Source organism: Nothobranchius furzeri, chromosome 14 (genome assembly GCF_043380555.1).
Source record: "Nothobranchius furzeri strain GRZ-AD chromosome 14, NfurGRZ-RIMD1, whole genome shotgun sequence".
NCBI lineage: Eukaryota > Metazoa > Chordata > Actinopteri > Cyprinodontiformes > Nothobranchiidae > Nothobranchius > Nothobranchius furzeri.
Window position 1 is genome coordinate 43,843,987 of NC_091754.1, and position 24,505 is coordinate 43,868,491.

Here is a 24,505-nt window from a genome sequence, read left to right on the forward strand (position 1 = left end):
CGTATGCTCCGCTGTTACGGTCGGTGCCTTTCTGCTCTGGGACGGGATCACATCCTTATTTACATTAAAACAGCATTGCACACGCCTCTGTGTTACGACGGTCCTCCATTTTAACACCCGCCGCCGGTCGTAGCATCCACATCGATCAGCACTTCAACAACCAGGTTATTTACAATGTGAATTTAACGACTGCTTCAGTGAGCTAAAAGCGTTTTCTTCATTTAGCAGATTGGTTTGAAACATTCCCGGTGAATGTGGAGGGAAGCAGCTTTGTTTGGGCTCATGTCGGACAGACTCGGGATCACAGTCGGAGCTGGAATGAGCCTCGTTGTAAATCATAGGCAGAAATGTGGACTTTTTCTTTTTCCATTTGACTCGTTGAGATAACCCATAACCGTTCTGTGGAGCGGCGCTGAACTGGGATAGCAGCTGGTTTGAGCCTGGTCAGGTGGCTCCGAGAAAACATGAGGTCGTCCTTATAATAAATCCGACATGCACGTATAAAAATGCAGTTCAGATCTGGTTTCTTTAATCGGGGCTGTGCACAGAAATGTTAGACTGTCGTGATCGCAGGAAGCTTCCTGACGAACATGACAGACCCACAACAGGCAGGAGGTAAGAAATAAGAATAATGTTTTATTAAATGGAAAAGTAATAAACTGAGGACGCAGCTCCAAACGGGTGCAGGAAAAACAAACGGGAACTACGGGCGCAACTTCAGCGAAGCGGGAACCGGGCCGGGGTCTAAAAATAGAAAACACATGGAGGTCAACACCAGGAACGAGAGAACCAGATGATAACAGAGAGAAGGGGAATCTTACCGAGCCAGAACTGAGGATGGATGTGAGGAGAGGGTAGGTCAGGTCTGGTCGATGGACGAGTGGCAGGAGGCATGTGGCTGACGGGTATCCAGGGCAGGTGGCATGGGGAGATGAGTGACGTAGACAAACACACTCCAGGGAAGCAGAAAACTCAGGCAGAGAGCCGGTGGTTGATCTGGAGGCAGTTTAAAGCAGGACAAGAATGCGGGACGAGGCTGGAAGTACCCAGGTGGGGGTATCAACCGGCGCTGGAGTGTGGACACGCCACTCCTTACATCCCCTGGCCTTGCTGATGGGAAATCAGCTGCAGCTGAGGCTCTCCGACACGCCCACCTGCAAAGAGACTCAGAGGGAAAAAACAGCAGAAGACTGATGTGAGGCAGACGCATGGTGCCAGGTTGAGCCGATCTCCATCAGATGGATAAAATATATGAAGGTGAGATGAAGAACACCCGTGAGACGGTCCAGCAGTGAGGCTCAGAGGGCCTGAGAGGTAGCTCACACACGTCCCGGTCTCATGTTTAATCCAATCACGTCTGTTAGGACACAGCAGGAGTGGGGTTAATGACGCTCGCCTTCAGAGGAAACGACAGCGTGAGCGTCGTTCTCGGCCCGCGTCGTACAAACGAGCCATTCGCTTTCTGCAAGCTTAGAAGTTTTCACTGCTGAGAGCGTGTGAAGAGTTCAAAACAAGAAGCTGCTCAGCACAAATGCGCTCTGCTGGGAACACAGACGATGTCTGAAATGTGGCGCCTCAGAGGAGAAACAGGAGAAAAGCACGTCTCAATCAAGACGGGAGTTTGAGACACGTATTGGTGCGAGGAGCACCGTGACAGGAGTTGTGCTGAGGAGCAAGACCCCTGAAATGTCTTCAGGGTCAGAACATGTGCCGGGCTGCTGAGTTGTGGGTGAATTAGTGGCAGAGTCACACAGAGGTAGAAACCAACCTGGTTGAATGGATTCATTAGGCTTTCAGCTGCTTTCTGCTCTTACTTACAGGATGTGAGGGTGTGTTGGTGATCGGTCCTACGGACGGTTTAGAGGACACCTTAAATGGTGCGTTTGAAAGAAACGTCATTATCTTGTGTCTTTGTGGTGGAGGAAGAGGACTTCTGCAGCTCAGAGACATCAGCTAATATCCTTTTTCATGACTCATGTGTTTTGGTGACATCATTAAATGTATGAATGGCAATAAAGAAGGAATAGAGGCCAGAGGCGTCCAGCTTCCATGAGAATTTGCATTTGTCTCACATCAGCAGATATAAAATCAGACCATATGCAAGTGTGTGTGTTTCTATGGTGCCACACATTTATCAGTGGAGATATCATTATTGAATTATTGTCCAGCTGTAGTTCTGACTCCGTCAGCATCAGCTCGCTATCTGAATGGTTTGTGTTTCATCATGTTGTGGTTATTTCAGCTCCAGAGCTGAGATGTTTCCCTAAACGGTGGGAGTGATGTGTTCCTCAGCTCCATTGTGCTGGCTTTTAGCCACGTTTGTGTGAAAATCACAAGAAGCCCAGACTGCAGCAGGTTCTGAGTGATGCAGTTCAAAGATCGGGTCTGCACAGCACTTCGTCTGTCTGTAATTAAAACTGATTGTAGAACACAAATGCCACTGCTACAGGCGGATCATACCGACAGAAACACACTTCATGCCTGTTCATTTACAGGCAGGCAGGAGCTGGAGGCAAAAGCAGGTTAGGCTTTTAGCAGTGAGCAATCACTCAAAGGATCAGCGAGGATCCGGCTGTCAGCAGCTGAGCGAAGCCACACTGGCAGCTATAAAGGACTGGAATGTCTCTGTCTCTCTGCTGGAGAGAGGACTGGGAGGAAGGGAGAACATGATTACCAGTGCACTACCACCAGTAGCAGCCCCCCCCCCCCCCCCCCCCCATCTGAAAAATCTGCAGGTTCAGATTAGATCTGTGTGTCTGTGTGTTTGTGCATGGGCATGTGTGTGTGTGTGTGTGTGTGTGTGTGTGTGTGTGTGTGTGTGTGTGTGTGTGTGTGTGTCTGTGTGTTTGTGTGTTTGTGCATGTGTGTGTGTTCGTGCATGTGTGTGTGTGTGTGTGTGTGTGTGTGTGTGTGTGTGTGTGTGTGTGTGTGTGTTTGTGTGTGTGTGTGTGTGTGTGTGTGTGTGTGTGTGTGTGTGTGTGTGTGTGTGCGTGCGTGTGTGTGCGTGCGTGTTCCGAGGAGAGGGAACATCTTTTACAGAGAGCCAGACACCAGGAGGCCATTGTCTGTGCGCCTGGCTGACAGGCGAGGAGGCCTGGATATGGATGGTGCCCCATAGCAGAAGAAAATAAGTAAAAATGGAGCCATTGTTATCAAGGCCTTGAGCAGAGTTTCAGCAGGAGTGTGAGGGCCAAACAGCTCCTCATAATAACTTGTCTTTAGGGAAAAACATTAGTCTTGTTGGCAAAATGAAAACCCAAACAGCTATTTCTACAGGACAAAAGAACATGGACTACAGCTAGATGCATGTTGGGTGTGCAGAACCAGCATGAGGGCTTTGCTCTCGCTGAGGATCCTGGCATTGTTTAGTATTGGCCCATAAACACTGTCCATGTCTAATAAAACATGTTGTTTTCTTCCTTTTGGGAGAAATGAACATGGAGCATCCTCTACACAAGCCATGAAAACCAGCATCATGCAGTCTTCATTCTCATGTAGTTTAAACAACATCTATGGTTCTTTCGATGAGCCACCAAGCCCGTCTCACACCTCCACCAATAGTTTCACTAAGGTAATCCACCCCCCCACTCCCAAGCCACCATCATCACTGTGGAACTGGACCCTCCTCCTCAGCCCACACCCATGAGGACCCCACATCACACACCTCCACCACAGCCTTTTACATCCATGAGGGTGATGTCAGCAAACAGTTCAAGACTCTAAACACACCAAAAGCCCCGGGCCCTGATGGTGTCTCCTGCCACTCTAAAATACTGTGCTGAGGAGCTGCCCCAGTGTTTACGGCATTTCCAACTCCTCACTGGAGGCATCTCACGTGCCCGCTTGCTTCAAGACGTCCATCACAGTCCCTGTTCCCAAGAAACCAAGGATCACTGGACTCAATGACTACAGAGCTGTCTGGCACTCCCATCACGATGGTGGACTCATGTCACTTCCTGGGCACCAGCATCACCCAGTACCTCCAGTGGGAGCCCACCATCACCTCCACCATGAAAAAGGGCCAGCAGAGGATGAACTTCCTGAGGCAGCTGAAGAAATTCATCCCATCAGCACAGTTGACGAGGCAGTTCTACACCGCAATCCTCGAGTCCATCATCACCTCCTCAATAACCATGTGGTATGCTGGAGCTCCCATCAGGGATAGGAAGAGGCTGCAGCGTGTTGTACGCTCTGCTGAGAAGGTCATTGGCTGCAAACTCCGCTCCATACAGGACCTGTACACCTCCAGGTCATTGAGGCGTGAAGGTCTGATCATAGTTGACCCGTCTCACCCTGGACAGTGTCTTCAACTCGCTCCCATCTGGCAGGAGGCTCCGATCCATTCGGACCAGAACTTGTCGCCACAAGAACAGATTCTTCCGCTTTGCGGTCGAACTCATGAATGTCAATCGTAGACCCACCCACTCCAGCTGCTTTGTTTCAGTCGCATGACGTCGCAGAACTTCCTAATGTGGTGATTCCCGCACATATGGCAATAAAACCTTTTGATCTGATTCTCAAATTATTTTATTGACTTTCTGTAGAAATTTTCTTCACGGGTTGTATTTTTACTGAACTCCCGGAGAAGCTAAAGTTTAACACACATTGGACCATTTATGACCAATAATGCTGATTTATTACTTTTGTTTTTAATTTAACAAGATTTACAACAAAATGTTATGTTTGTTGCTGAATGCAAGATTGGTGATGGGGATGAGGATTTAGAGACAACGGGATGGAGTCTGTGACTAGTGCACCAACCCGCATGACTCTTTCAGAGTCAGAGGACTCCAAAGCGCTTTACACTACAGCATGTGGACGTGGAGCCAGTCTGAAGGACAACTGTAGATATCGCCCCACGTCTAAGTTCTGCCTATAGGTCATGGCCAGGATTCACGTGGGCAGGATAGCTTGGTACGCTACTGCTACATACAAGGGGGGGGGGGGGGGATGCTTGTACGAAGTGGCATTCTTAACAATCCCCGGCTTTGCGGTCACGTTGGACAGACAGCTAAAGAACTGGGCCTGTCAGTCAACCTCTGTGGGCATGCCACAGAGCCCTAGCATTAGCAACAAGTCTCTGTACTGACGCTGACGAAGGAGATCTTTCAAGGGAAGGAGAGTTTAGAGAAAAATATTCATATATATATATATATATGTAATGTCCAGTAATGATCAGTTTATAAGTACAGTTTGACCCTTCAACATCTGGTCAAAATGGAGACACGAGACTGCATGTGCTCCCTTTAATCTGTCTGCCTTCATCCCATCAGCTGGGGTTCGGAGCCTCTCTGCAGCTTTGAACACATGATAACATAATGTCAACAATGATGTTCCCTCCTCAAGGCCTCAAGCTTCCCTTATCGTCCAACAGGATTCTTCATGCCTCTGAATAAGTGAACACTCGCAGCTCGGATTAGTTGCTAAATCAAAGAATGAATTCTTATAAGTAACTAACTAGGGATGAGCGAGTACACCACTATCTGTATCTGTTCAACCAATTAAATTATCTGTATCTGTATCTGTACTCGGAATGGGCGTGGCATAACCCGGAAGTGGACGTGGTTTACATCAATGTATTATTTTAAGTCTGAAATTGTTTTGGATTGATCAGAAGTTGATATGTGTATTGTTTATTTGATAACTATTTACAGAGCAGCCTCAGAATTGAGATTAAATATTTTTGATCACAATAGTAAAGAAACTATACAGAACAAGTTTTTCAATAAAATCAGAACATTAATATTTGAGTGCATGGATTAATACATCTGAACTCATGCAGTAGGAACTAGGAAATATGAAATGCTAGAACCAGACACAACTTTCTATATTTTTTTTTATTTTGATTTGATTAAACTGATTTTTTTCTTAACGTTCTTGGCATTTTCCCACACAAAGTTAAACAAAGCAATGTTGATTAATGTGTGTGTGTGTGTGTGTGTGTGTGTGTGTGTGTGTGTGTGTGTGTGTGTGTGTGTGTGTGTGTGTGTGTGTGTGTGTGTGTGTGTGTGTGAGAGAGAGAGATAGAGAGGGAGAGAGAGGGAGTTCAAAAAAATAAAAAACCCGACCGGAGCGGAGATAGTGACAACAGCACGTCAGCTCTGTCTTTTCAAATGCACCATGTCAGTTACGAAAAAAGTAACTTTAAATATTCAACCGAAAAAGAGGCGAGCTGAAGAAAACCTAGGGAAAACTGAAGAAACGTGAGAAACAGTGAAGCCATCACAGCGCGATCCGTTGTCGGTACAGGATCTGCTCGGGTGCAAGATCGGCTCGGGGTCCGTCGACTGCCGATGACGTCTAAGTAGTTGATTGGCTGAACATGAACCTGACGGAATTACGTAATCACGTTACGTTGTTATCACGTTACGTTGGTCCAGGCAAATCTTTCTATTGGAAAGATGGACAACTTTTACAAAGAAATCCATCATTACCTCTTTGAAAATACACTTTTAGCATAGAGCTGCATGTATATTAGGGCTGAACGATTAACTGCATGTGCAATTAAATTGCGATGTGACAAAAGGAGATTTTCTAATCTCAAAGGCTGCAATTTGGCAGCGAGTGGTTAGCGCAATGCTAATATTCATGTAAAAACCCATAGGAATGCTAATGCTAATATCGCCGATTACATTATTACAAATTATGAATTAGAAACGTGCCAAATGATTACATTTGGAGTCTAATAGAAAGTAAAAATACCATCAATCAAATAAGTACAGACAGATCCTGGCTTTAGTAAAGCCAGGAGATTTTCTAATCTCAAAGGCTGCAATTTGGCAGCGAGTGGTTAGCGCAATGCTAATATACATGGAAAAACCCATAGGAATGCTAATGCTAATATCGCCGATTACATTATTGCAAATAATGAATTAGAAACGTGCCAAATGATTACATTTGGAGTCTAATAGAAAGTAAAAATACCATCAATCAAATAAGTACAGACAGGTATTTTAGTAAAGCCAGAAAACTTTTAACTCCAGAGTTTATGCTAGCAGCTATGAGCGTAACTGAACTACTCATGGACAAGACGTCAAAAACTCTAAACACAAAATACTTAAATAAACGGGACACACTTCTTTCCTGCAAATACAATTTCACAGGTGTTGCTAATACCTATGATTCTTCAAGGGATGTGCTCAAAGAGGAGTTCAACATTATGAATAAAATATAGTGTTTTATTTTACAAATACCTTTATAAACACAAACTTACGTCTTAAGAAACATTATTTTAATAATGAAACTGCTAAATTCTTTCCAACAGTATAGATGTGTAGTGTATTTTGTCCGAGTGGGTTTGCCGTACTTTGACGTCATCGGCAGTCGAAGGACCCCGAGCCGATCTTGCACCCGAGCAGATACTGTACCGACACCGTTACTGTCTGTCTGTGTGTGTGTGTGTGTGTGGATGAGCCGGACTGACTGCGCTCCCGGCCGGCTAGAGAGTTTTGTAAGTAGGGAGGGGCGGGCGCTCTATGTGACTGGCCAGTCACAGAGCGTGAAGACAGTCAGTTACCCAATGAAGATTTTCCTTCAGCCCGATTACAGATATTGACTCGTTTTACTCGTTTCATGCTCGTATTCGTCAAAAATGCTTTATCCATACCGGATACTCGTCTGAAACGAGTATCCGGCTCATCCCTATAACTAACTATAAGTTAAATAATCGTTAAATAAACGTTTGTTTATTGTCACTTATACTAATTATAATATAATGAAATGCTTTCATTAATCTGTGCTTGAATGACTGAAGTTTGAAATGAATGTTATGTTATGATTACATTGATCAGCAGTGTTGGGAAAGTTACTTTAAAAAAGTAATTAGTTATAGTTACTGATTACTTTGTCAAAAAAGTAACTCAGTTACTAACTGAGTTACAAGATCATAAAAGTAACTAATTACCAACAAAAGTAACTGCTTAGTTACTTTTTTCATTGAAGAATGCAAGAATTACTCGTCTCGTCTCGTCTTCCTCCGCTTATCCGGGTCCGGGTCGCGGGGGCAGCATCCCAACTAGGGAGCTCCAGGCCGTCCTCTCCCCGGCCTTGTCCACCAGCTCCTCCGGCAGGACCCCAAGGCGTTCCCGGACCAGATTGGAGATGTAACTTCTCCAACGTGTCCTGGGTCGACCCGGGGGCCTTCTGCCGGCAGGACATGCCCGAAAAACCTCCCCAGGGAGGCGTCCAGGAGGCATCCTGACCAGATGCCCAAACCACCTCAACTGGCTCCTTTCGATCCGGAGGAGCAGCGGTTCTACTCCGAGTCCCTCCCGAATGTCCGAGCTCCTCACCCTATCTCTAAGGCTGAGCCCGGCCACCCTACGGAGGAAACTCATTTCGGCCGCTTGTATCCGCGATCTCGTTCTTTCGGTCATTACCCAAAGCTCATGACCATAGGTGAGGATTGGGACGTAGATCGACCGGTAAATCGAGAGCCTGGCTTTCTGGCTCAGCTCCCTCTTCCCCACGACAGATCGGCTCAGCGTCCGCATCACTGCAGATGCCGAACCAATCCGCCTGTCGATCTCCCGATCCCTCCTACCCTCACTCGTGAACAAGACCCCGAGATACTTAAACTCCTCCACTTGAGGTAGGACCTCTCCCCCGACCCGGAGGTGGCAAGCCACCCTTTTCCGGTCGAGAACCATGGTCTCAGATTTGGAGGTGCTGATCCTCATCCCAGCCGCTTCACATTCGGCCGCGAACCTACCCAGCAAGAGCTGAAGGTCAGAGCTGGATGAAGCTAGGAGGACCACATCATCCGCAAAAAGCAGAGACGAGATTCTCCTGCCACCAAACTCGACACACTCCACACCACGGCTGCGTCTAGAAATTCTGTCCATAAAAGTGATGAACAGAACCGGTGACAAAGGGCAGCCCTGGCGGAGTCCAACCCTCACTGGGAACAGGTCCGACTTACTACCGGCTATGCGGACCAAACTCACGCTCCTCTGGTAAAGGGACTGAATGGCCCTTAACAGAAAGCCACCCACCCCATACTCCTGGAGCGTCCCCCACAGGGTGCCCCTGGGGACACGGTCATAAGCCTTCTCCAAATCCACAAAGCACATGTGGATTGGTTGGGCAAACTCCCATGCCCCCTCCATCACCCTTGCAAGGGTATAGAGCTGGTCCACAGTTCCACGGCCAGGACGAAAACCACATTGCTCCTCCTCTATCTGAGATTCAACTATCGATCGGACCCTCCTCTCCAGTACCTTGGAGTAGACCTTTCCAGGGAGGCTGAGGAGTGTGATCCCCCTATAGTTGGAACACACCCTCAGGTCACCCTTCTTAAAGATGGGGACCACCACCCCGGTCTGCCACTCCCTAGGAACTGCCCCCGATGACCACGCAATGTTGTAGAGACGTGTCAACCATGACAGCCCTACAACATCCTTAGCCTTGAGATACCCAGGACGAACCTCATCCGCCCCCGGGGCTCCGCCGCTGTGTAGTTGTTTGACTACCTCAGCAACTTCTGCCCCCGAGATCGGACAGTCCATCCCCAGGCCTCCCAGCTCTGGTTCCTCCTCGGAATGCGCATTGGTGGGATTGAGGAGCTCCTCAAAGTATTCCTTCCACCGTCCGACTATAGCCTCAGTTGACGTCAGCAGCTCCCCATCCCCACTGTAAACAGTGTGAGCGAGTTGCTGCCTTCCTCTCCTGAGGCGCCGGACAGTTTGCCAGAACCTCTTTGGAGCCGATCGATAGTCTTTCTCCATGGCCTCACCAAACTCCTCCCACGCCCGAGATTTTGCCTCGGCAACTGCCACTGCTGCACCCCGCTTGGCTATCCGGTACCTGTCTGCTGCCTCCGGAGACCCACAGACCAGCCACGCCCTGTAGGCCTCCTTCTTCAGCCTGACGGCTCCCCGAACCTCTGGTGTCCACCAGCGGGTACGGGGGTTGCCACCACGACTGGCACCGGCCACCTTACGGCCACAGCTAGCAACAGCCGCCTCGACAATCGCAGAGTGGAACAAGGCCCACTCGGACTCAATGTCCCCCACTGCTCTCGGGACGTGGTCAAAGCTCTGCCGGAGGTGGGAGTTGAAGACCGTTTTGACAGGTTCTTCTGCCAGGCGTTCCCAGCAGACCCTCACTATGCGTTTGGGTCTGCCAGGTCAACGCGGCATGTTCCCTTGCCATCTGATCCAACTCACCACCAGGTGGTGATCAGTTGACAGCTCCGCCCCTCTCTTCACTCGGGTGTCCAAAACATACGGTCGCAGGTCAGATGATACGACTACAAAATCTATCATCGACCTGTGACCTAGGCTGCCCTGGTACCAAGTGTACCGGTGGGCATCCTTATGTTCGAACATGGTGTTCGTTATGGCCAAACTGCGGCTTGCACAGAAGTCCAATAACAAAACACCGCTCGAGTTCTGATCAGGTGGGCCGTTCCTCCCAATCACACCCCTCCAGGTCAAGCTGTCATTGCCCACGTGAGCATTGAAGTCCCCCAGCAGGACAATGGAGTCCCCTGATGGAGTACTATCTAGCACTCGTCCCAGGGACTCCAAAAAGGGTGGGTACTCTGAACTGATATTTGGCCCATAAGCACAAACAACAGTCAGGACCCGTTCCCCGACCCGAAGGCGCAAGGAAGCTACCCTCTTGTCCCCCGGGGTAAACCCCAACACACAGGCAGAGAGTCTCGGGGCTAACAAAAAGCCAACCCCAGCCCTCCGCCTCTCACCCGGAGCAACTCCAGCAAAGTAGAGTGTCCAACCCCTCTCCAGGTCTCGGGTTCCAGAGCCAATGCAATGTGTCGAGGTGAGTCCGACTATATCAAGCCGGTACCGCTCAACCTCTGCCACAAGCTCCGGCTCCTTCCCCGCCAGCGAGGTGACGTTCCATGTCCCAAAAACTAGTTTCCTTGTCCGGGGATTGGACCGCCAAGGCTCCCGCCTTGGTCTGCCACCCGATCCACACTGCACCGGACCCTTCATGTTCCTCCTGCGGGTGGTGGGTCCACAGTTGGACGAGCCCATGTATCCGGTTCGGGCTGGGCCCGGCCGGGCCCCATGGGCGAAAGCCCGGCCACCAGGCGCTCGCTCACGGGCCCCAACCCCAGGCCTGGCTCCAGGGTGGGACCCCGGTAACCCTCCGGGCCGGGTACTCCGACTCTTCGTTTTCACCGCCATGAAAGATCCTTCGAACCGTTCTTTGTCTCACCCTTCACCTAAGACCAATTTGTCATGGGAGACCCTACCAGGGGCACTAAGTGCCCCAGACAACATAGCTCCTAGGATCATTAGGGCACTCAAACTCCTCCACCACGATAAGGTGACGGTTCAAGGAGGAGGCAAGAATTACTACAATAGTAAAATATAAATGACTAATGACTGGAACATAATAAAATGTATGTCCAAATGTTTTATATAAACCTGAATAATTTAAACAAATAAGCACTTAACAGGAGGAACTACTAACAGGAGCATTACACTAATCTAGACTATTAAAAGGTCACTGTGTGATATTTAACAAGACCCCAATCAGCTAAAATTTAAAATTGCAAATAGAAACACCTGTAAAGGTTCCCGAGCCTTTAAATGGTCTCTCAGTCTAGTTAAATTACAGAAATAAATGTAATTTTGCACAGCATTCTAATTTTTTTTTTCCAGCTTCACATAATTGTGTGTTTTAGCAGCATTTCTGTTGCTGGTAATCTAGTAACGGTTAAATAAATAAATAAAAGCCTTTAAAATGACACTAGAAGAGGCACAAGCCTGATGGAGGACTTAAATGTACTAACTTGGGTCAGACCCAAACACAGAAGAGCTGAAGCTGGGTGGTAAACACACACAGGTAGTTCTGATAACACCTGAGCTCCATGATGTTTGAGACTGATGCATCAGTGTTACAGCGGGACTAAAGACATGATCAGAAACAGGTTACAGCTGGATGATCTAGGAAGGTAGAAGATCAGGACGTCTGAGCGGTGAACAGGTGACCGGACCTTCGGGACGTCCCGCTGTCACGCCAAGGGCACGGCTGCAGACCCGCAGATTCGCTGCTGCACGCATTTTCTTATCAGTAACAGGAACAACGTTTTGATAAAAGAAGACGTAACTAATTAGTTTGCTCGTTACAGAAAGAAATATTTTTTATTAACGCGGTTATTTTAAACCGAGTTATTCCCATTGTGTCTACAGCAGGCAGCGACTGAGACAGTGAAGGTCTCCGCCCACCCGGCCAATCATCATCGTGTTTGTAAGTGCGTTACCGACACCTCTCTCTCCCTGGCTGCAGCTGAAGTGTGGCGGTCAGAAATCCTCACGCAGCTGCTCAACGTTCGACAAGCACATAGTAACGCACAACGTTCCGTCCCCAGTAACGGTAACGGCGCTGCATCGGCGGGAAAAGTAATTAATTAGATTATTCCGTTACCTATAAAAGAACGCCGTTAGAAACGCCGTTATACTTAAACGGCGTTACTCCCAACACTGTTGATCAGTAATGTTGACATGACAAGGCCATCACCATCCACACTCACACAAGGACAAGGTAAAGTTAAGTCAAACGCGTGACACATAGATATTTCTTTACCCCAGAGCAGAGCTTCCGGTATCAAAGAAGGCGTGTTTCTGAGATTGTCTTGGTAATATTCCTCAACATGTCAACCTCTGGTTGGCCACACAAATCATAACATGAGAACATTAAAACAGGATCACTCTGGTGATTCAGCAGTTCCAGTTCCAGCTCTCATCACTAAGCTCAGTTCAAGAGGAAGCTACGGGAACGGTCGTCCGTTGTGAAGTCTCTTTAACTAAGTAGCAGCCTTGACACGCCGTCCAGGTTGTTGCAAAGCTGACACAGCAGACGGTTCCTGCAGAACAGGCTGATATTGTTCTGACTCCGTAAGAGTCTAGACGCAAACGGTTCCATCCAACCTGTGGGCCTGGCGACATCTCTGGACTGGAGAAGTCGGCGCTGTGGTCAATCTACTGGACCTGGGTACTAAGAGGTCATCCGACCTCCATGACCTCCGGATCCATCAAGAGGGTCTCCAAAGGGTGCGGTAGAACACAATGTGATTGCATCTGATGCTTTTTGATAAGAATTAACTTCATAGCTTAACACAAACCAAATTATTTTACACCCAGAACTCATCTTTCCTAGATACGGAAGTTCTGATAACATCACATTCACACATAGGCACCATTTACCACATCTACTCCATCGACGGTGGCACAGGAGTTAAGTGCTAGCCCCGTAATCGGAAGGTTGCAGGTATGAGCCCCCTCAGTCTGCCGCTGTCGTTGTGTCCTTGGGCAAGACACTTAACCCAACTTGCCTGCTGGTGGTGGACGGAGGGACCGGTGGCGCCAGTGCTCGGCAGCCTTGCCTCTGTCAGTGCACCCCAGGGCAGCTGTGGCTACATCGTAGCTCATCACCACCAGTGTGTGAATGTGTGTGTGAATGAGTGAATGACTGATTGTGTTGTAAAGTGCCTTGGGGGGGTTCCAGGACTCTAGAAGGCGCTATATCAAATACAGGCCCTTTACCATTTACCATTTACCATCTAGATTCATCCATCACAGTAAATATTAGTTCACTTGTCATGTTCTAATAGTTTGGGAAATAAATTCTTACTTTTACAAACCTGACTCTTTCCTTGAATCAAAGCGAAGTGTTTCCAATCCCTGAATAAAACAATGAATCCTAAAATCTTCTGATTAAACACAGCAAAGACCAAACAGGTTGATATTCTATATTTAGATAGAGAATCACAGCTTATTTGTCATAAGTAGAGGTAATATATATTGAGCTCTTAAAGCACTCAATTTACCAAACCCTACATATATATTTATTTTCTTTCTGAGAGTTTAGGACAAGATACAGTTATGTTCTACCTGTCCATGAAAGTGAAGGATGGTGTCATTGTCCTCAGAAAGACAGAAAATGTAAAAGACATCAAGGATAATGTTTGATCCAAGGATTCTGTCTCTTTTGGGTCTGGGTAATAGATTAAGCCCAGCTTGGAAAAGACGTTGTGTTTTGTTGAAGGGTGGAAGTGACTTTGCCCAGACACTGTGAGATAAGAAGCTAACTGTTATTAGTTTAATGTAATGGGAGTGATTGTCTGCCACAGCGGGCGGGAGTTTCTTTTCTCTCTGCAGTCGTTGGTTTGGTGGGAGGGAGAAGGCGGCCAAGGAAATCCTCCTTTTGGGGAAAACCGGAACTATACTCATCAAAAATATATACGCAACACTCATGTTTTTGCTCTTATTTTTCATGAGATGGAATTAAAGATCTAAAATTCATTGCAGATACTCAATATTACCATTTCTCTCAAACATTGTTCACAAATCAGTCTAAATGTGTGATAGTGAGCACCTGTGCTTTGCTGAGATAATCCATCCCACCTCACAGGTGTGCCACATCAAGATGCTGATCTCACATCATGAGTAGTGCACAAGTGTACCTTATACTGCCCACAATAAAAGGCCACCCTGGAATGTGCAGTTTTTTGCTTTATTGGGGGGTCTGGGGACTCAGAAACAGTCAGTATCTGGTGTGACCACCATTTGCCACATGCAGTGCAAAACATCTTCTTTGCATAGAGTTTATCAGATTGTCAATTGTGTCCTGTGGAATGTTGGTCCACTCCTCTTCAATGGCTGTGCGAAGCTGCTGGATATTAGTGGGAACAGGTACACGCTGTCATACACGCCGGTCAAGCACATCCCAAACATGCTCAATGGGTGACATGTCTGGTGAGTATGCTGGCCATGCAAGATCTGGGACATTTTCAGCTTCCAAGAATTGTGTACAGATCCTTGCAACATGGGGCCGTGCTTTATCTTGCTGAAACATGAGGTAATGTTCATGGATGTACGGCACAACAATGGGCCTCAGGATCTCATCACGGTATCTCTGTGCGTTCAAAATGCCATCAATAAAATGCACCTGAGTTCTTCGTCCATAACAGATGCCTGCCCATACCATAACCCCACCACCACCATGGGCCACTCGATCCACAACATTGACATCAGCAAAGCGCTCACCCACACGACACCACACACGCTGTCTGCCATCTGCCCTGAACAATGTAAACCGAGATTCATCCGTGAAGAGAACACCTCTCCAACGTGCCAAACACCATTGAATGTGTGCATTTGCCAACTCAAGTCTGTTATGGCTGGAGTCAGGTCAAGACCCCGATGAGGACGACGAGCATGCAGTTGAGCTTCCCTGAGACGGTTTCTGACAGTTTGTGCAGAAATTGTTTGGTTAGGCAAACCAATTCTTTCAGCAGCTGTGAGTGGCTGGTCTCAGACGATCTTAGAGGTGAACCTGCTGGATGTGGAGGTCCTGGGCTGGTGTGGTTACACATAGTCTGCGGTTGTGAGGCCGGTTGGATGTACTGCCATATTCTCGGAAACACCTTTGGAGGCAGCTTATGGTGGAGAAATGAACATTCAATGCACGAGCAACAGATCTGGTTGGCATTCCTGCTGTCAGCATGCCAATTGCACGCTCCCTCAATGCTTGTGGCATCTGTGGCATTTTGCTGTGAGACAAAACTGCACATTCCAGGGTGGCCTTTTATTGTGGGCAGTATAAGGTACACCTGCGCACTACTAATAATGTTGGATCAGCATCTTGATGTGGCACACCTGTGAGGTGGGATGGATTATCTCAGCAAAGCACAGGTGCTCATTATCACACATTTAGACTGATTTGTGAACAATGTTTGAGAGAAATGGTAATATTGTGTATCTGGAGTGAATTTTAGATCTTTAAGTCCATCTCATGAAAAATCAGAGCAGAAACAAAGGTGTTGCGTTTATATTTTTGTTGAGTATTTATTCTGTTGTAATGAATCTTAAGGCAGCAATAAAGACACACGGATGTCCTCAGGTGTTTTAGCATCCTTGGTCAAAAGAATGAAGATTTGTTGAAAAGTCTACATCATGTTTAAGTATTTTGTTTTTTCATTTGTTTGACTTTGATATGAAAACACATCTGAACAGGTGACACATCCATGGGGAGTTTAATCTGCTTCCTCAACATCTAGATTATGCACAGCTAAGTCATGCATTAAGGCACTGTGATGGCCACCAGGGGGATCCTATGAAAGGCCAGCATAGTCCTCAAGCTACTAGAAGACATCAACTGGAGATGAAAGAGAGAGCTATTGCTCTTTAGTAAATCCTACAGCTTTAAAGCGAGCATCGTCATCATCAGCTGATGACTTTACAGCCATTAACCAATGCTAAGCATCAGCTGCAGTCATGTTAACGACACTGCCAGGTTTGGTCTCAGGTCAGGTATCTCAGTTCTTCTTCCTGAGCTCTTCAGAACACTAAACCAGTGGCACTCAATAAGAGACCTGCCTCCTCTATCTGGCCCTCTGGTCCTCTTATCTGGCCCTCTGGTCCTCTATTTGGCCCTCGGACAACCTTGATAAATAGAAGATGTCAGATCTTTTTTTTTTTTCATCAAATTCGTGTCTGACACATCCTGCCGTCCTCCATTAACAACATTCCTTAGGACTCCGATCCTCTCTCTTGTGTGAACAGACAATCTGCCCCCCCCCCACCACCCCACCACCACCACTGATCGAGCGAGCGAGCGGAGGGCCGCGCGTGACAACCTGCTCAATTAACATAATTCATGGCCCATATCCAACAGAACCGGTCAGGCTGATTCGGTTCAGGTTCGGTCTCAGGTTATAACTCCAGCGTTCAGCCCTGCAGAACCACATAAAGGACCAAAGTTTCCTACCCGGTAAACGTGGAGAACACCCGCTCTGCCATGTGGATGCTACGCTGGTGCTGGCATTAAAATAATAAAACTACATTCCACTATAATCGATCATGGCTACTCTTCTGTGATGCAGAATCATTTGTGTCCGGATCTCATGCATCGATTATTTTCCTCGGCTCTATCCTACACCTCCCGGTCGGTTGTCAGGGGTGTGCGCGGGGTCCAGGGGCCACCTATTGAGTACCACTGCTCTAGGCTGTAGTTTTATTCACTGTAAATATTTACTGTAAACCATGTTGGCGTTAGCCTCTCCCCATCTGGGAACACACTGTTGGGTAAAGGAACTGTTGAAGTAAAGTGCAATACCATTCACAATTAAGGAGAAGGCCACTGGCAACCTCAGTCATGTTTTCATGAAATGAGACACTGTCATTCTGGATGAACTTAGCTGAAATGTTCAAATATTTTTGTTTGGAGTGAATGCAGAACATCACATGGCATGTGATGCAGTGATTTTGTCATAAACCTGTCTTACTTTGTCCAGATAAAGAGTTCAGACATTATTTCTGAAGTTTTTCCCTTTCAAAGTCAGGGAGATAGGTATAATAAAGGGTTGTGGAAAGAAACGCCTCAGAGACCACGACCAAACAGCAGCAGTGACGTTTCTTGTCATGTGACATAAAACGTTGATGGATAACCAAGAAAGCAATTTCCCAAGCAAACATTGTCTAGAAAATCAGCACCGTGTTAATGTTTGTGTCAAGGCCAGTTACCTGATTGCTGCTGATGTTGACAAGACACGGATGCTTCTGAATTCCACTAACCTTCAAACATTGTCTCATTACTAGCATGACCAAACAGGCTGGCTTTAAAACAGGCAGGATGTCTTTGTTTACCTCTAGTAGGAACCATGTCTGCAGAGGGAGAGGTGGTCGCTTCTCCCTAGCAGAATCACAAAAGAACAGGTCAACTCATCAATGCATCCTTTAGCTCTCAGGTGTTTTTCTTCAGTTATTAAAGAACATTACTATTCACTTTGGTCCCGGTACTGCTGCACATCGGGTACAACCATCACTGGTTACCAGAGTTTGACCCTTTCTGCTGGGGTGCTGCGTTATGGAAATTTCTGACTCTTATCAAGATAATTTTGCCCACGTCAATAAATTTGATAATAAAAATGAAAAGACGTGTGCAGGTTGGTAACAATTATGTCCCTTTAAGAAGCTGTACCACCTTGAGTCACGTAAAAATGTGACTCAACGTGATACATGTTACAGCTCCATCTAGTGGACAACTTTTGTCTCTGCACATACGTGTAGTTATCATCCACTTATCGCTATCAGGTGAAATCCTCAATATATCGTGATATTGATTTGAGGCCATGGCCCTAATAGAGGGGAAATTTCATCATACTGCAGTAAGGTGCATGTTATAAACATGCATCCTTTATCCTCTGATCTGTAGTGTGTGTGTGTGTGTGTGTGTGTGTGTGTGTGTGTGTGTGTGTGTGTGTGTGTGTGTGTGTGTGTGTGTGTGTGTGTGTGTTGGTGAACGTGTTCTACCAAGCTGATGATCAGCCAGTAACAGCATCGAATAATAAAATATATCTCAGAGATTTTCAGGTGTGTGTTTCTGTTGTAGTTCTCACATGTGTTCCATCGGGGGCTGATCGTTTAGGATTGTTTTGTATTTAGTCATGATTACTTGCTCCGTAAATACTGTATGATTGTGAAGAGGTGCCACTTACCTGGCCGGTCAAGCACCAGTTTAAAACGTGAAACATGGCAGCACCTAGAAACAGGATTGTATGGCTTCAGCTCGACTAAACAGGAGAGTGAGACACTTGTATATCGGTTACAGTTCTTTCAGCTTCAAGTGGTCATAACAAAGTGTCCTGCTGTTGTGTTCACCCATCAGAAGGGACGTTACTCTGACATGATGAAGTATTATATTTAGTTTAGCTGCTCATTGCATAGGTCCACTTGTCTCCATGTTTGACCTCATCTCACGAGAAGCAGATGTAATCCTGAAGCTGTGTTGTCTAATCAACCCCCTGATTATCTCTGAGGTGTATGAGTGTCCATGTGAGTGAACCCCATCACTCCACATCGAATGCACGATAAAGGACAAGGATACGGTGTCACAGGCGGCCAACAGGAGGAATTAATTATTGATGCTCTCAAAGCACGCAGCGTCACAGGTCTCCATTGTTACCTCTGATGTTGTTTGTAGCACCTAGAAGGATACACACAATGGAGAGGAGTGCGTGTGTGTGCGTGCGTGAGAGAGACTCTTTAAAATCTCATTTATTTCTTCTATCTATCTATCTATCTATCTATCTATCTATCTATCTATCTATCTATCTATCTATCTATCTATCTATCTATCTATCTATCTATCTATCTATCTATCTATCTATCTATCTATCTATCTATCTATCTATCTATCTATCTATCATCTATCTATCTATCTATCATCTATCTATCTATCTATCTATCTATCTATCCTATACGTCTGTCTGTCTGTATTTTATCCCATAGATGATACAAACACCAAAACCTTTGCAATAAAACTTTTTCCACCTCCATTCTTGAGGCTGTACTCCTGGGGGAAATGTAGCTGAACTCTAAAGAAGCAGCTGAGGTAGTTTTTGCAGTAGAGTTATCAGCTGGTCAGTTTGTGCGCGCTGATCTGGAGATAAACATTTAAGAATGCTTGAAACCCCCCCCACCCCACCCACCCCCCCGGCACCACACACACACACACACTTCCATCCTTCCTGCCAACGGAGTGGTTTCACAGCCGTGGGTGCGATGGTGCCTTGGCCATGCGTGAACTGATGCTGATGACATTCATATGTAGCCGCGATGCCTGAATGGCTTCAGATGCCCCTGGGGGTTGAGCAGGGAGGTTTTAGGATGCATAAGGGCACAGGGACATTTGAACAGAGTTGGGATCACATTTTATCGCCTTTTCTCATTTTTGGGGGCATTATGAGGGAACACAACTGAACGTGGTGACTGTGTTAGATAGATTTTATGGAAAATCTTTGATTAGCACCAGTAGGCTCATGAGGAACTGAAGCTCCTTAGAGAAACTGAGATTAGTTCTGACTCGAACAATAAGCTACCGTTGTTTAGGTAGCTGAGCTCTGCACCAGGTCCTGTTCCACCACACCTGTCAGGTGGAACAGCGGTGGAGTGTTCATCATAGCATGTCTCATCAGAGAAAGCTCCTGATCCGGTGCTGCTGCTGTGTTTTATAGAGTAGCAGTGTTCATGTGTGTGTGTGTGTGTGTGTGTGTGTGTGTGTGTGTGAGAGAGACAGAGAGAGAGAGAGAGAGAGAGAGAGAGAGAGAGAGAGAGAGAGAGAGAGAGAGAGAGAGAGAGAGAGAGAGAGAGAGAGAGAGAGAGAGAGAGAGAGAGATGGGAACACCTGAACGGGTTGCTGCAGGACATCAGTCTCTGTGTCTGGTGTGACGTTGCACTTGCAGCAGCGTGATAACTGATGGATGCACATGAAGTAAGGAGAGGGTTTGACAGACGTACACGGTGCTGTGAATGCAGACATTTTGCTGGGGTTCCCTGATAACCCTTCACTGTTGCATTTCAGCACGCCCCTGCAGCAGTCCCCGCTGCTGGGGGTGGTCACTACCATGGCATGTGTACGCTGGTGGTGTGAAATATTCACTCCCCACACCCACCCCGTCTGAACTCCGGGGACAGATAAAGGATCAGAACATCCTTCTGGGTCCGCCTCCCTAAAGCCTGCCTGTGCTCTCCTATCCAAGTGTCTCCGAGCCCTACACCGCCACCATGCGTTCAAAGGGGGTACCGCTAGTGTCACCCCACACGCACGCGCACACACACGCACTCTACCAATTCAACATTGGTTTTATTTTAATGTTATTATTTAAACTCACCTGTGATGCAGGTGTTAATCAGCACTCTGAGCTGAAAATGGTCGTCCGTCCGAATGTGTGTGTGTGTGTGTGCGCGCGCGCGCGCCGGTGGGAGGCAGATTTAGGACAGATGAATGTGCGCAGCTTGACAAAATAAATCAGCGGACTAAATACGCGAGGAGCTAATGAACGGACGGCATGCGCGCGAACTTGACGCTTGCGCACACACACACAATTACACATGCACGCGCACACTCCTGAGTGCGATAGCGGGCTCTCTGACGACAGCCAGTCACAGGCTGAGGAGGAGAGACCGCATCAGCACGGAGCCGCGCGCTCACAGAGGGAGCTGCGCGTGGGAGTTCTCCTCCGTCTCCACCTGACATCCGCATCTTTCTCCTCCTAAAACCGCACCGGACAAGTTCTGGGTGCATCTGGGGAGTCCCAGCACCGGGGCGGGGAGCGTCGGTTCGGTTTCCTTTTGTCCTTCTGGAGGTCGGAACTCAGCACCAGGCGGCGGACTGGAACCGGTTCTGCGTTCGTTCTGGGTTTTATGAGCTGTCTGTCAGAACCGAGGGATGGACCTGAGGTAGTCCGTCTCTGTGTGAGCGTTGCTGGCTGGGAGTTGCAGCACGGAGAGATGCGAGCGCGCGCTTGGACGCTGTGAAGGCGGCAGCAGGTAAAGATCAGTCCGATCATTACATATTGTTCTGCTGGTTGTCTTTCTCAGCAGCTTCCTGTCAGTGCGGGTTATTGTGGCGGGGGGCCAAACAGGAGGGGGAGAGGTATCCATCATCTCTCTCTCACACACACACTCTCTGGGGGATGCGCGCGTGCTTTCACCCCTTTAAACTGATCTAAATGTCAAATCACACCAAAGAGATCTCCGCGTCGGTCAGGATAGGACCCAGAATCACGGAGACAGGGCAGACTGAGCGGTTAGGCGCGTCCTCTGCAGGTGTAAACACACACACACACACACACACACACACACACACACACACACACACACACACACACACACACACACACACACACACACACACACACACACACACACAGAGCCTCGTTCTCATAGACAATTAAATATGATTTATGTTTTTAATCTGCACTCTCATCCATCAGTGGGAATACAAATTAGCTGTGCGCGCACGCACGCATGGTGGTGGTGGTGGTGGTGTGTGTGTGTGTGTGTGTGTGTGTGGGGGGGGGGTGTTAAGAATTTTACCTTATTCCAGCCTTTTCTTGCTCTGCTGAGGTAACATTCCTCATGTTGAAAGGCAGTGCTGATATTTTATTCATCTGTGGGACTGCTTGTCCCTTCAGCGGGCGGCTCAGAGAAATCCTCAGAATTCTGCAGAATTTTCCTCCTCAGAAACAACTTGGTACTCTTTGTTTTGCGCCAGCGACAGTCAGAGGTCTATATTTAGCCCCAACTGCGACAGTAAGGGACGAAACTTTAGCATTTCTGGAGCCACGCTCCGTCTGTTGTTTTGTTAGTCAGTACCCCCCTCCACACACACACACACACACACACACACACACACACACACACACACACACACACACACACACACACACACACACACACACACACACACACACACACACACACACACCTTGCTGACAAATGGAAAAATCCTCCATGTTTGCAGTGTTGTGATATTCTGGGGTATGAAGCAGGCAGAGCGGCGTGCGGCAGAGCCCTGCGGGTGTGTGAGGCTGTGCCTGTGGTTATTCATAAAGTGCTGTAGCTTTATATGTTATAAATAACTGAAGGCTGGCAGCCTCTCTGCATGGATCTAGTCCCACAATCCACTACAGTCGATGGATTATACTCTCAGCCGCCACACCAGCACGGCCAAAGGGTGTGGCCCGCTGGACTTCACCGGCTGGGTTTGGTGCTTTTTTACTGCTTGCCTTTATTAAGTGTGGCTGTTTCCACACGCTCCAGCTGCCTTCATTAGATTAACGTGCAGCTGCTGACCTTGGGCGCCTACAGTCACCAATGGGCTTCACCTTTGTGCCCTGCAGTAGGCCGTGGCATATTGCACATTGTCCCTCCCATCCTACGGCTGCGTGCCGTTGTCGACATCCCATATTGAATTACAGCTCACTGATCAATGTTTGCAATAACCCAAACCTCTACATAGTGGTGAATTTAGCACAGAGCTTCAGATATCACAGGAAACCAGAGCTCCTTCACAGCAGTTTCAGGGAGGTTTGCTTAGATATGAGTGTTTGTAATCTAATCACACGGAATAGAGAAGCAAAACAATAAGATCAGGCCAAGGGTGTGCGCCGCATTCATAATTCATGGCAGAAGTCAGCTTGAGCACGGGTTTGACAGGAGACCCGAGCAGTCGAGACAGAGTGGGTGGTGACGGCGTTGGAGACTGATCACACGATTGCTTCCCTCACAGCTCACTAAATGACCAGCAGTGTTATTAGAGAGCGGCTAATGACGTGTCCTCATGTCTCCTGGAGACGCACTCATCCTGGGTGTAAAACTGACACCTCCTGCATTGACAAGGTGTTTATTAGCTCCCAGTTGTGAGGCTGCAACGTCTACATAATGTTACGACGACACAGCAGAGCGGCTTTTCATGCGGGACACCAATTATGTTGTTTGGACAAAGCCCAGGTGCCATTCCACTTGATGCCACCATCTTGATGCAGCGATGCCCCAGCCTGGATGGCATCTGTGTGAGCGGCCTGCAGCCGGAGGGAAGGGGGGAGGCCTGGTTGGCTGTTGTCCTTGGTAGGACAGCTGATTGTCTTGTCAGAAGACGTCTCCATACTCAGGCTTTATTTTGCTGTTCCAGCAGCATGTCACTTTACTGTTAGAGTTCCAGGGAGAGACAGGCCAGAGTCATGCTGCCCTGTGTACCGAAGGCAGCCGTAACACGTCCTGCAGAGCTTCCTGTAGCAACGGCATCTCTGTGCGGATGCCCTGTTGAGTGCTCTGCCACACAGGCAAGCTAACCTTTAGGGCTTCAAACTGGCCAAGCGTCCTGTAGTAGGTCCCTCCAGGTGTCCAACTGTCCACTACTGTGAGACGGACTCCAACCCTGCACTTGGCCTGAACACCGTCCCTGCACAATTTATTATTTCAGAAACCAATTTTGTAATTAGAACTCTCCCTGGCCTTAATCTTTTCATATCAGACACGTTAGCGTAAGTGAAGTAGACTCTAATCCAGGAAGTGCTGCAGACGGGTCTCTGTGTGAAAACACGTGCTTTACTTTTAATATACGGGACTCCTTCTTCAGGGGGAATCATGTCAAAAGCAGCAAAACAGAGAAAACAAGTTCAGAAACAAGCAGACTGCCTGTGAGGTCGTCTAGATGTGTATCTCGTACCTCACGTATGTCCTTCTGTAAAGCAGGAGGGAGGCTTCCAACAGAACACAAGACGATCGAGCTGCAGTAACCCTGCTTGGGAGGCTCAGCAGCTCCTTTATGGAAGTGGCAGCCTCTACAGACCATAATAATAATAATAATACTTTCGGCAGTGCCTTACCAGATGTGTGCTAGTTTCTAAATACTGCCCCCTGCTGTTAAGGAGGAGAACTGCAGTGAGGATTGCTGTAAAGACTCTGACACAAGTCAGTGACTCGATGCAACCTGCTGGGTTCCTTATATAGGAAACTTCTTACTGATTGGCTTAATGACCTGACCTGTGTTGGAATGTTTACTGCGTGAAGGTCCTTGAGACGACTCTGGTCCTGATTTGGCGCTTTATAAATGAACTTGGATTGAATCTCTAAGCTTCTCTCAGAATGTGCTAGCCTAGCAAACTAGACCACAGTTTGGTTTAGCAACGCTCCACTGGGATCTCCACGGCCCCTAGCAGCATCCTGGCTGGCCAATCACAGAT

The 24,505-nt window shown here is 47.6% G+C and overlaps 1 protein-coding gene across 4 annotated transcripts in view; it reads left to right on the forward strand.

The window, feature by feature from the left end:
* lingo1a (leucine rich repeat and Ig domain containing 1a) overlaps window positions 1–24,505 on the forward strand; it is a 194,769-nt gene that overhangs the window by 141,565 nt on the left and 28,699 nt on the right. Inside the window, exon 1 of one of the 4 annotated variants that reach the window (XM_015952167.3) lies at window positions 20,724–21,305. The exons of the other annotated variants lie outside the window; for them this stretch is intronic. The gene's annotated coding sequence lies outside the window, so the exon portion shown is untranslated. Of the gene's footprint in view, window positions 1–20,723; window positions 21,306–24,505 lie in introns of those variants that run through there. 4 annotated transcript variants of the gene reach the window in all.